The sequence below is a fragment of the Panthera pardus genome, unplaced genomic scaffold (genome assembly GCF_024362965.1).
Source record: "Panthera pardus isolate Hobbes unplaced genomic scaffold, ASM2436296v1 HiC_scaffold_24, whole genome shotgun sequence".
NCBI classification, from domain to species: Eukaryota; Metazoa; Chordata; class Mammalia; order Carnivora; family Felidae; genus Panthera; species Panthera pardus.
In genome coordinates, this window is record NW_026526810.1 from 129842513 (window position 1) to 129854938 (window position 12426).

Genomic DNA, 12426 nt, shown 5'->3' on the forward strand with positions numbered 1-12426 from the left:
GGCGATGTGGGAGATGTTGGCAATATGGAGAGGTGGGGAGAGACAGGATGCTGTGGACCCAGCAAAAACACCCTCTATTGTTTGCAACAACATTGCAGAAATATATATATATATATATATATATATATATATATATATATATAATTTTTTAACATGTTGGAATCTAAAGCAAACTTTGTTGATGATAATCCCAAGAAAGGTGATTTTAAAAGCCCAAATTTGGCGTAAATAGAATCCCTGGGCCAGCCCCTCCAGCTGACAGGGCCAGCACAGACAAGCCCATTTCAACAAAGTTACTGTGTATCTCTTGTCTGCTGTGCAGCTAACAGCTACTAAGAGCTCACTATTTGCCAAACATTGAGTCCAGTGCTTTGCATTATCTCATTTAATCCTTTGAAGGAGGTTCTATTACCGTCTTGATTTTATTGATGGAAACTAAGGACCAAAAGAAGTTCAGTAGCATCCCCAAGGTCACACAGGTCGTAGGTTAACAGAGACGAGCCTTGACCTCAAATATTATGCAGAAACCGAGTCTGATCTTTCTGCTCTGTACCCTTTTGGAACCTGCCCAGGCAACTAAGTGGAACCATTCGTATTAAGGAGTCACTGGAAAATAAATCCAGCCAACTGTTAGCCTTATGGAAACAAGATGACCGGAGGCACCTGTCCCCTAATAGGTCAGGAACAAAAATACTCGCTCCATTGCCCTCTGTGGGGACATTTCTTAGGTTTATGTGAAATGCCGGCAGGCATTTCCATGGCTGACCCCTGGACATCTCAAATGGCAACTTATCTTTGTAAAGAACCCTCAGCGTGGCTCTGCTAGAAAAGTATGTGTTTCGTGCTGTGCAAATGGATTTTAACACGCAGAGTCCAAGGAGAAGGGGCAAAAGTCTGGATCCAAGCCAGCAGCAAGTCCTGTCAAGTTCATGCGATCTCCCCAAATCCATCCTTGGTAGCTAGCGTCAGATGTTAACTTTCCTATGTCCACGGCGCTCTGCAGGGTCTCCCTTCTCCCCTAAAGCACCCCGAGCCCCGTTCAGTCCACCTGTTCCCTTCAGTTACTCAAAAGAATTGCTCTACTAGGCAAGCCATTCCATTGCTGTTCTATACCGAGCACAAATGCATACATATTCCTCAAAATGTGTGTTCAAAAGATCCACAACACCTTTACTCTTACTAGCTACAATAACCCAAATGTCCACCAGGAGAAGAGTGGATGGATAATGGAATTCATCAACGAAGATGAGACAGCAACACAGATGAGTCTCAAAAATCGTGATGTGGAGCAGAAGCCGGGCACAGAAGGAGGCACCCCGTAGGATACCACTGGTCAAGAGTTAAAAAAACAGAGGGCGCCTGGGTGGCTCAGTCAGTTAAGCGGCCGACTTCGGCTCAGGTCATGATCTCACGGTCCATGAGCCCGAGCCCCGCGTCGGACTCTGTGCTGACAGCTCAGAGCCTGGAGCCTGCTTTGGATTCTGTCTCCCTCTCTCTGCCCCTCCCCTGCTCATGCTCTGCCTGTGTCTCTCTCTCACACAAATAAAACACTACAAAATTAAAAAAAAAAAAGTTAAGAACCCAGTAAGAAGTTCAAAACCACTTCCCTCTCCGTTGATAGAAGTCAGGGTAGTGGTCAGGCTGGGAGGGAGGTGGTGCGGGCAAAGGGCGTAAGGGGGCCCTGTGGGGTGCAGGGCATGTTTTGTTTCTTATGTGGGTCTGGTTACCCTGTGTTTATGCATTACATGATACTTCACCAACTGGTGCATTTTCCTGCGTATGTTCAACAAAGTGTTAAAAAATAAACGTGCAGCTCTGCCTCCTGCCAAATGGCACACCCTCTTGGTTCCACCTGGAATTCTCTACCCTCCCTTTGCCTCTCCCTGGTGAATTCCTGCCTGTTGTTCAGATGTAGCTCAGATCTTCCTTCACTGGGGAATCCTTTTCCGGTTGTATCAGTCAGTCTTGGCTGCGTAACAAACCACTTGAAAATGTAGTGACTTCTAGCAATAGTCACGAATTAGCTCGTGACTCTATGGTCGCCAGTCGGGGTGGGTCTGGTGCTGGTCTCACTGTATCTGCACCTTGGCTGGGTGGGAAGCTCTGGGATGGGCTCACGTGTGTGGCAGCTGGCACACTCTTGGTGGGGGCGCCTCAGTCCTCCTCAGTGTGGCCTCTCCAGCAGGCTGGCTGGGCTTGTCACATCACGGTCTCAGGATTCCAAGGGCCACTAAAGAGGGCCAGCCTCGATGCATAAGCTCCTCTTAAGCCTCTGCTTGTGTCACACTTGCTACTGTCCACTGGCCAAAGCAAGTACAGAGCCAAGCTCAGATTCAGGAGTGAAAGAAATAAACTCCACCTCTGGATAGGAGGCATTATTGTGGGTATGGCTTCCAAACAATCCACCAGTGCTGCCCTCCTCAACCCCTCCCAGAGAACAGCTTCCCTCTTAGCACCCCCTGACACTTCCCTGTATGGCACCCCCCACCCCCTGTAACCCACTATCTATCTGCGGAGCGGGATGTTCATTATCTTCATCCCTCGCTTTCCTGCGACTCATGTGCAGCTCATGCCCAGAACGGTGGCTGGGATGTGATGGGTACCACGAAATATTTGGTGAAGAAAGTCAAAAGAAGAGGAGAGAAAAAGGGAGGGAGGGAGGGAGGGAAAAGAAGGAAGAAGTCCTGGAAAAATGGAGGCACCTCTTTGGCAGGGGACAGGCTGGACCATCTCCGGGAGGCGAGGCCCCCACACGTTCCCCCCACTCCCCATTCGTTATTCTCATCTTGGCTTTTGCATCTTGGCTGTTCTTCCCACTGGGCTTCCCTCCCACCATCTTTCTTCTGCTTGCTCAGCCCTTGGATCCTTCAGTGGGAAGCCCAAAGTCCTCCCTTCCCACCCCAGCAAACTTCCCTCCATCCTAGATATCTGCACGGATATCTGCATGGCCCAAGGGGTCCCTGGCATTCATGGCCCACGGTGTGTAATGAACACATGCCCCTCACAATTTTCAGTTGAACACCCCACCAGCCCCACGCGAAGTCTAGGTTGGCGATACCAACATTTCCATTAAATGGATGAGAACTTTGTCTTGATGGGAGCGGCCTTTGGGGGGTGGGGGAGGGTAATGGGAGCCAAGAGACGCCCTGATGCCGGGAGGGGGTGGGGCACTAGCGGGTTGCCCTCATGGATGCCGGAGCCAGAGGATCCGGGGTTCTAAGCTCTGGGCAACGGCAGATGGAGGGCAGCCATGGGGACGAGGAAGAACTCGCCTTCTCCTGGCTAGCAAGGGGTTGTCCTGGAATGATCGGGCCCTGGGGCAGACCTGAAGCTGCCAGGGCGATACTCCTGTGGGCAGCGCGTGGCCACATTTTCCAAAGAATGTCAGGGCAAGCCCAGCCCACTTGCTCAGAGAAGAGATGAGCCCGATTCTCGAGAGGCGAAGGGACTTCCAAGGCCACATCGCAAATTAGGGCAACCTGAGGCTCCCAATTGAGGCCAGTGTCCTTTCCGTCTCACCCTGTCTTATTGCCTTCCCAGCCATCCCCCTTCCCACCTCCACACCCAGCTTCCAGCCTGGTCTGTGACCCACCCAAAGGCACGAGACTAGTCACTGAGAAGGCCAGTTCCCGAGGCCCGGGAGGGAAGGGTAGTGGCCGAGGGAGCAGGCTGACGAGGCAGGGGGTGCAGCCCATAATAAGCCTTCGCCACACGCCTGTCACCGTCTGCAGTATCGCGTTTCAGTAGAAACTTCTGGGTGAGTGTGGGTGCGTTAGTTAACTTTAACCTACACCCTAGGGGCTGGTGTGTGAAGTAACACGATCATGAATTCCCTGTGACAGTACAGCGACCTTCAAATATGGCTTTGCTAAATTGACACCAAAGGCTCTTGGCTAGTTAGCACGGGGGATGTTGCAAATGCTTTCTCATCGGTAAAATGAGCTGTGTGCAAGAAATGTGGTCTGCGACCAAGGCCACACCAGCCCTTCCTCTCTCTGTGAACCAAGTTCAAGGATCCTGTAAGCCCAGTGGCCTCACACCCTTCAGCGGAGTGCTCAGGGCACGGCTGCAACCTGGCCCTTGTCACCGCTGAATGGGGCCTCTGCAACCACAAGAAACCCGGGGAGCCTCTCTTCCTTTGGGGGGTCCCACCTTCACTGGGGTCCTGCTTTTGGAAAAGGGTTGACCTTGCCTTGGAGCAGGCTTCGCCTTCGGGGTGCTTATCAGATGCCTTGAAGGACAGTGAGGGGTCCTCGCCGCATGCCTACGAGGTGCCGGGAACAGTTCGCGATGCCTTTCCTGTATCACCTTGTTGAAAACTTCCCACGGTAAGTGGGTAAATAAACTGTGGTACACCCGCACAACGGAATAGGGTTCCACGCAAAAGAAAAGCCAGGGAAAGTGGTAGCAAGTCGAAAAAGCCACGGGGGAAACTTAAACGCATATTACTAAGTGAAAGACGCCAATCTGAAAACAGTGCCTACTGTAGGTTGCAACTATGGAACATTCTGGAAAGGGCAGAAGTAGGTAGACGTTTAAAAAGATGAGCCGTTGCCACGTTGACTGTGGGGGAGGCTGTGTGTGTGTGTGTGTGTGTGTGTGTGTGTGTGAGGGCAGGGGACTTACTGGAAATCTCTATGTTCTGCTTAATTTTGCTGTGAACCTAAAACGCTAAAAAATTAAGTCTATATTCTTTTTTAAAACTTCACTGGGACCCTATGGCCCCATTTCCCAGAGTGGGTAAGTCCCTTCATCAAGGCCTCCCAGGCAGGAAGTGATGCATCTGGGATTTGAGCCCAGGTTGTGTTGTCTGATTGGAGAACCTGAACTGCGTTCCTGGGGACTGGAGGCCAGCGGGCAAACTGGCAGAGGTGGCTGAGATCATCAGAAGGGGCCCACGAATGTCCTTCCCTTGCTTTGTCCGCTGTCTGGCTCCTGCTCTGGACCGGGCCCTCCAGCCTTGCCTCTCCATCCCCTGCACCACCAAGCACCTGCTCCTGAGATTACCAGGTGGTTTCACACTCAACATCCTTGCTCACCTGGCTGGCCCTCTGCTGCCCTCCCCTCCCCCTCGGCCACCACCCTCCAGGCAAACCCTCACTTCTCACGGCGCCGCTCAGACCTCCCCACCCCTACAAAGTCCGTGAGACTGGACAGCCTATGCCCTTTACGACAGACTAACCTGAGGGCCATCCTCGCTTTGTCTCGCTTTGCTGTGTGCCCTTGAACAAGTGTCTTAACCTCTCTGAAACCTCAGTTTCCCTCACCCACACAGTAGGACACTCAAGTTTCCCTCATGGTTGTCGTGTGCATCAGAGAAAACACATCAGGCCCCGGACTTGACCTTCTGCCACATCACTGGAGTTTGAAAAATGGTACTTACTTTTTTTTTAATGTTTATTTTTGAGAGAGAGAGCACGTGCACATGCGAGAGAGAGAGAGAGAGAGAGACAGCATGAATGGGGGAGGGCAGAGAGAGAGGGAGACACAGAATCGGAAGCAGGCTCCAGGCCCCAAGGTGTGAGCACAGAGTCCCACGTAGGGCTCGAACTCATAAACCGCGAGACCGTGTCCCGAGCCGAAGTCGAACGCTTAACCGCCCCAATGGTACAGCTCGACATGAACGAAGCTTCCCAGGCACTTAGGCAGGACTCGTGGGCACCGGACAGCCTCTCCCCTTCTCTGTCCCTTGTTTGCTGGAGACCCATCCAGTCTCCCGCCCAGCCTCAGTGAATCTTTGGGAAAGAGGTTCGGCAGAGACCCTGCGGCCCGTTCAAACGTCCGACTTCTCCGTTTTCACGAGCCGCAATTTGTGTGTCCCCAGTTTGCCGGGTTGCTGACCAGGTGCACAGGCATGAAATGGCACACAGGAGAAGACGGTTCGGGGAGGGATTATCCGATTTCCCAGGGTTTCTAGGTGAGGCCTCAGTCCCAGGAAAACCCATAACCCCACAACCCTGTAGAAACGACTGGGGTATACTCAGTACCTTGGTTGGATCCTGGCTCCTGTGAGGTGACAGAGGCAGGTCACCCAGTAGAAAAGACTGGCTCACCCTCCCACACACCGGCGCCTAATTTGGGAAGGAAAGGAACGCAGACACTCTGGGAAAGGTGACCTTCCCAGTTAGGGCATTCGGCCAGGCTTTGGTGACACCTCCCCATTAAAATTGATGTTCCTTTTCATCAGCAGCGATGGGGGGTGGGGGGGGTTGGGGAGGGATTGTTTCTTAAACGCTGCTAAATACGGTGACGGTGACGGGTCCCAGGTGAGAAGGCAGGGCCCTGGCTAATTCTCCGTCGGGATGTCCCGAAGCCGGAAAGGGTTTCTGGGAGCCCCTCCCTGTGGGGAGGGCCTGTTTCCTGAGGTTGCTTGACGTGCATCTGGAAACCGAGAGTTGGCTGGCCCGTTGCCTGTAATTTCCTTTTCATTTCACGTGTCCTTCTGCCCCCAGAACCATTATTTTTGTAAGCAAAGCAGAAATGAAAGCTTCATATACCTCTCGGGCAGAGCGAGGGGGGAGGCTGTGTGCCAGCATCTGGCACCTCGTTCGCCCCCCAAATGACTTCAAGCGAATCCACGCGATGCCCTTGCAGAGGAAAAGCAGAACCATGTGTAGCGCTCAAGGGGCCTAAAGCTCACTGAGGGGTTCCACGCGCCCCCCTGAAGGATGCAGAGTCCCCGGCAGATGCCAGCGAAGCGCTTTGGATGTGCGGCACGGCCCCCACCCCGTGACTTTGGGGTGACGTAGACCTGGGGCCAGGTTCGGCGGTGCCCACCGCTGAAGGTATTTAGCGTCTCTGGGGCTTGGCCCCCACCTGGAAAACGGGCTGGCGGTAGGGTTACGTGGGAATGAATGCTGGTGTGGCCCTCCTCTCTTCCCGGAGGAGGAAACACCTTCCGGACTCACAGGAGCGGCCAGGAACATCCCGCCTTTCGCCAGTTCGGACCGCCTCACCGTCCAGCTGACCCGAGGGAGGCTCTTGACAGCGTGGGACGCCCGCGGGCTGGCACGTGAACAGCTGCTGTTTACCCCGGTGCCGGGCACGCACGGGGGCACGGAGCGAGCCCCGCCTTCAAGTTCCACGGATGTCGACGTCTTCCATTTTACGAATGAGGAAACTGAGCCTCTGGGAGGAGGCGCCGGGCTAGACAGGTGTTCATTTTTCCCGTCCAACGTCGATTCCCGCTCCTTCTGATAATAGTGCCCTGCCATCTTTGAGGGGACTGCCTCGTCCTCCTGATGGGCTGGATGGCGGGATTGTCCATCGAGGTGCCCACATCCTTTGGCCCAGGAGTGGATCTGGGGCCCAGCTCAGCCCGTCGGAGGCTCTGTCTCTCAATCCCTAGAGTGTCCACCTCATGCACAGGGGTGAAATCCCTGAAGATGGCTGGGCCTGATTGGTCCCAGGAAAAAGGGTAGGATAGGGTGCTGAGAAGAACCCCTCGTTGTTTCCTGCTGCCTAGACCGGTCCTTTGCCCCATCGTTACCCCCCAGGCAGCCTGATTCTACCTTCAGAGTCTGGTCAATTCAGAGGCTCTCTTGGGCCTGGCCTTTTCTGCCTAAGTTGGCCAGATCGGTTTCTGTCACCTTCTGTCACAGCAGAAGGCTGCTGGGTGGCCAGTGGTCTTTCCACCACGCCGCGTGGCTGGCCCCAGGTCACGGGGAGAGCCTGCTGAAGGGGGGAGAATAGCGTCAACACCGGCTGGCGACAGGAACACACGTGGCATCATTGCCGTGGGGCCGGCTCGGAGGCCAAGGTGCTGGAAAGTTCTGACCCGAGGCGGCGTGGGGTGCAAGCCCCAGCCTGGTTTGCAGTCCCGCCCCCGCCCCTGCCTGTAGGACAAGTCACAGAGACGCCCGCCTCCTCAGCGCGCACTGGCCTGGACGAGGGCTGGGGCAGAGGCTTCAGAGTGAGGTCCGTCAGGTTCACGTTCTCGCCCTTGCACCGAACTCACGTCCTGTGTGACGCCAGACAGGGACTGAAAACCGTGTCTGTTCCCTACTCTGCGAAAAGTGGGATTAACACCCCCTTCCCGCAGGCTGCGATGAGAGGGGGATGCTCCGTGTCCGGGAGCCTGCTTGGTCCCTGCGTAGTCTCCTGTGCCCGTCCTTTTGCAGGCCGATGGATCTGAACCCCTTACAGGTGGTGACCCAGCAGCCCAAAGCGGCTTTGAACGATTCCTACACTAGCCTGTGGCCTACGCCGTTGAGGGTCTCCAGCAGCTAGGGCCAGCCTCTTTTTTCCTTGCAGGAACGTGTCGTTCTAGAGACTCGCTTTCCCAGACTCCTTTGTGGCTAGCAGTGGCCACATGACCGGCCCTGACCAATGAGATGACAGTAGAAGGGTCTCTCTCATCTTATTGGCCAAGGGGGGCGATAACTATTGCCCTGAAAAGGGGTGAGACACTATGGGTCAAGCCCCTTTTTTCCTACCTGAGGGTGTCATCGCTGTGGGGAGACTATGTGCAGACAGGAGGCAGAGGCTGGCTTTGTGCCCCGAGCTTGGGATTTAAGGCTCTGGGGTCAGTGTCCTAAAATCCCGAGTAGTTTTATCTTTGAATCTGTGTTTTGTAAGCCAAGTCCGCTGGGACGGCGGAGCATGGGCTGGACGCGTGGAGCCTTCTAGGCGTGGTTCTGCCCCCGGCTGCCACTCTACCTCCCCAGGAGGGGGTCTCAGCTGCCTGCTTCCCACCCCCTGGTGCTCTGGGCCCCAGCCGGGTCACCACAGGTCAGTCCCGTGATTGGCGGCAGAGGACCCCAGCAGCCAGTGTTCCCAGTTGCGGGGTGAAACGCCGCGGGCCACCTGTGTCTCCTTAAATAGCAGATCAAAACACCATGACAGGTCGAGAAAGACACAAAAGGAAAAAAATTATATTTTAGTGTTTTTTACAACACTCTTATCCTGCTTTTCAGACAATGGGCCGTTCATTTTCATTGCCCTGGTGCTTGCACGCTGCGGAGCTGGCCCCGGCTGAGATGAGAGGCTGGAGGTGGCAGAGACAAAGGATGGAAAGACACTAGAGCCTCGACTGGTTGAGCTGTCAAGCCAGGTCTGGAAGAGCCCCCGCTCAGCTGTCGGCCAAGATAACGATCTTCGCTGTTTAAGCCACCGTCAAGTGGGCACCTTGTTACTTGCAGCCAAGAGCCTCCTGACACAAAGCCATTTTATTTTTTGTTCTCAGGGTGATGCGTGAGGGCCCCCACCGGCCGGCTGATTGATAGCACGCGAGACAGCAGCGTCTGCGCACGTGTTGACCCTGACACGGGAGGACCCGCTCAGATCGCCAAGCAGCAGTTAGCCCGGGGCCTTTTTACTAACAGCAGTAACAACGTCATGACTCCTTTTAAAGGGCCATCTTACAGAATTCTGATGCCGGGATTACTTTCCTGACTTTTCAGATGTGGAACATGAGGCTCAGAGAGGTTATGTGGTTTGTTGAAGGTCACACAGCTCCTAAGCGTTGGAGGCGGAGATCAGATCCATATGTCACGGCTAGAAAGATGAGGATCTTTCCGCTACGTCTCAGTCTCTCTTGAAGGAACAACTGGTTCCTTTACCATTTCGTCCTCTCGTCCATCGCCCGTACCTGCTGGAATTGTCATATGCATACTATGTTGCTCTGGGGGGGGTGGGGTCACTCTCTGGCTGCCTGTCTTCCTCAGGGCCCTTTCCCCAAAGTTGCTGCGGGGATGAGAAGGCAGTGAGTGGCCATCAAACACCCGCAGGGCCCTGTCCTTTGGCTCACGGTCCGACATCCTGTCAAGATTCCCTTGGTTCTCATACCCGAAGGAGGTGTTCCTCTGACACACCATTGACATCTGCACCCCCTAATCAGGACCCGGAGGGCAGAGGGCTGATGCCCACCTCTGTGCCAAGGCACGGCAGCAGCCAGGGTGAGAGAGCCCCGAGGCCACCGGTCTTTCCCTTACGGGTCTCCAGAGCTCAGTTTCTCTCCCCGCACGTTTTCCAGGACCCCTGCTTCCTCTTTGCCCAGAGACCCTTCCCAGACTCCCCTTTTGCTTGTCTCTTGGCCAGTGGTAATCCGTGCTGAAGCCTGAGTCGCGGTCAGTGGAAACCCTTGGAATTCTCTTTGCCCTCCCACCAGCCCCGTGGGACCCGCTCACACCCGCTGTCAGGAATGCGCCTCGGGGGCACTTTGGGGGAAGCCAGGCAGCCCTTAATGGTAATAGTCCTAACTGCAGCCAATTTTCGGTAATTGATGGCATTTGCCAGGGCATTCCTGCCTGTCGCAGCCGCTCCTTTATGCCGGCTTTGATCTCCACCAGTCTCCACCGAGAGACAAAACACTGTTGTCATTTCCAATTACTGCAAGGGGCCGCGTGGCCTTGACCTTGCCACCGAAAGTCCCCAGCCTGCATGAGGCAAGCAGCAGCCACGGAGGGAGGCTGGGTGGCAGGTGAGGGGAGTCTCTAGGTCCATTCCTGGAGGCCAGGCCCTCTGGAAACCCAACTGACATTATATGAGCCGGAGGGCCTTCAGGGAGGAGGGCCGGGGGGAACGTGCTAGCAAATCATAAAGAGTACAGACAGGTTCCCGAGCACCGGTTTCTGCCAAGCACCTCTCTTCTCTCTAGAGCTCTCAGTGTGTCCCCTGCTAGGACGTACAATTGTCCCCATTTTACAGAGGAGGAGGCTGAGGCTTAGAGAAAAGCCATGGCTGGTGGGCGGGGGTGGGAGGGGCGTGTGGGGGGAGGGGACCCAGCCCAGGTTTGCCTGGCTCTGGCCAGAGGTCTTTCCACATCACACAGCATCTTGGGTCTGCAGGTGAGAGGCAAGTTCCGTCTCCCCGACCTCGAGGACAGGAATGGGGTCTCCTTCGAATCCGTGCCTCCCACAGCGCCTAGTACAGAGATGGCCGCGGTGTGAACCCTCAGCCAGGGGGATCCAAGCGTGGGGATGGGTCCTTGGCTTCTTTTTTCTACCACACTCACTTCTCAGGGGTGCCATCCAGTCTCCTGGGTTTTATATATGGTGTATAGTCTGACACCACCTACGTTTCTGTCCCATGTATCCAACTGCCTGTGCGATGTCCCCGCTGGACGTCTGACAGACACCCCCAATTCACTACGGCCCCGACTGACCCCCTCGGGCTCCTCCCACACCGGCTTCTCCTGTGGTCTTCCGGCTCCCTGTCTTTGGGTTTTCTGGGATATTCTGTGGGTTTTATTTTTAAAACCAATTCCGCAACCCGACGATGTCACCCACCTTCACTGCCAGCGTCACCTCTCGCTGAGATCATCGCAACTGCGCCCCGACTAATCTCCTGCCATCTGTCCCTTGCTCCCCCGCTGCACTGCGGGCTCGGTCCGGCAGCTGGATGGATCCTGCGAATAATTCAGATGTCGTTGCTGTTCTGCTCCGACCGCCCTGCTGCTCGTCACTCCTCCCTGGGGAGATGCGCTGGGCTCGTTGACTTAGCGCCTGGCATCCCTGAAAAGCCACTGCCCTGCTCCGTGGAATGATGAGGGCCCATAGCTTGGGGCCATGGAAGCGCAGGGCAGGGGGATTGATTCTGACCGCGGTATATATGGGAAGGCTTCCGGGAGGAGGTGTCATGGGTGCTAAGCTTTGAATCCTGAATCTATCTGTGGCGCCGTCCTGGACTTGAGACATGCAGAGAGCAGTGGCTGCAGGTGCACGCTGGTGAGTGTCGCTGAAGGCTGATCCCACCAAAGGCTCTAACCCAGCTTCCGGGCATGCACGTATTCGCACCGCGGAATCTTCCCCAGTGCTCCTTCGGTGCGCTGACACTGGGCGGGCTCTTGGGATTCAATATCCTTGCTCCCTTTATGGAGCACGTATTCCAGGGGCACCTGCGTGGCCCAGTTGGCTAAGCGTCAGGCTCTTTGATTTCGCCTGGGGTCGCGATCTCACAGTTCGTGAGTGCGAGCCCCGCATCCGTCTCTGCGCTGACAGTACGGAGCCTGCTTGGTATTCTCTCTCTCTCTGCTCCTCCCCCGCTCTGCCTCTCTCCCTCTCTCTCTCAAAAATAAATTAAAAAAAAAAACATATATTCCAGTGAGGTAGACAAGGAACAAGGATGCAAATGAGAAGGCTCTTTGGGAGTAGGACGAAGATTATTATTATTTAGTATGCAAAAATAAATGCCGGCACCCGCTCCTTCCTGACGCACTGGCGCAAGTTCAAAAGACACAAATCACTTTTAATATTGGCTTGAACTAACGAGGGTCTGCCTCCAAAGCAAGAATTCCAAGTCAGCAGCAGCCCAGCCCTAACAACCATGCTCGGCTTTGTGAGCCGGGAGACAGACCCATGTGTGTTTCGTGAAGATACCCCTTCCTCCCCACGTGGTCCTGCAGGGTAAATCCTATTTTCCGGGCCCAGGGAGGGGTCACAGGGTCACAGGGTCACAGTACCAGGATTCATACCAGATCCGTTTATC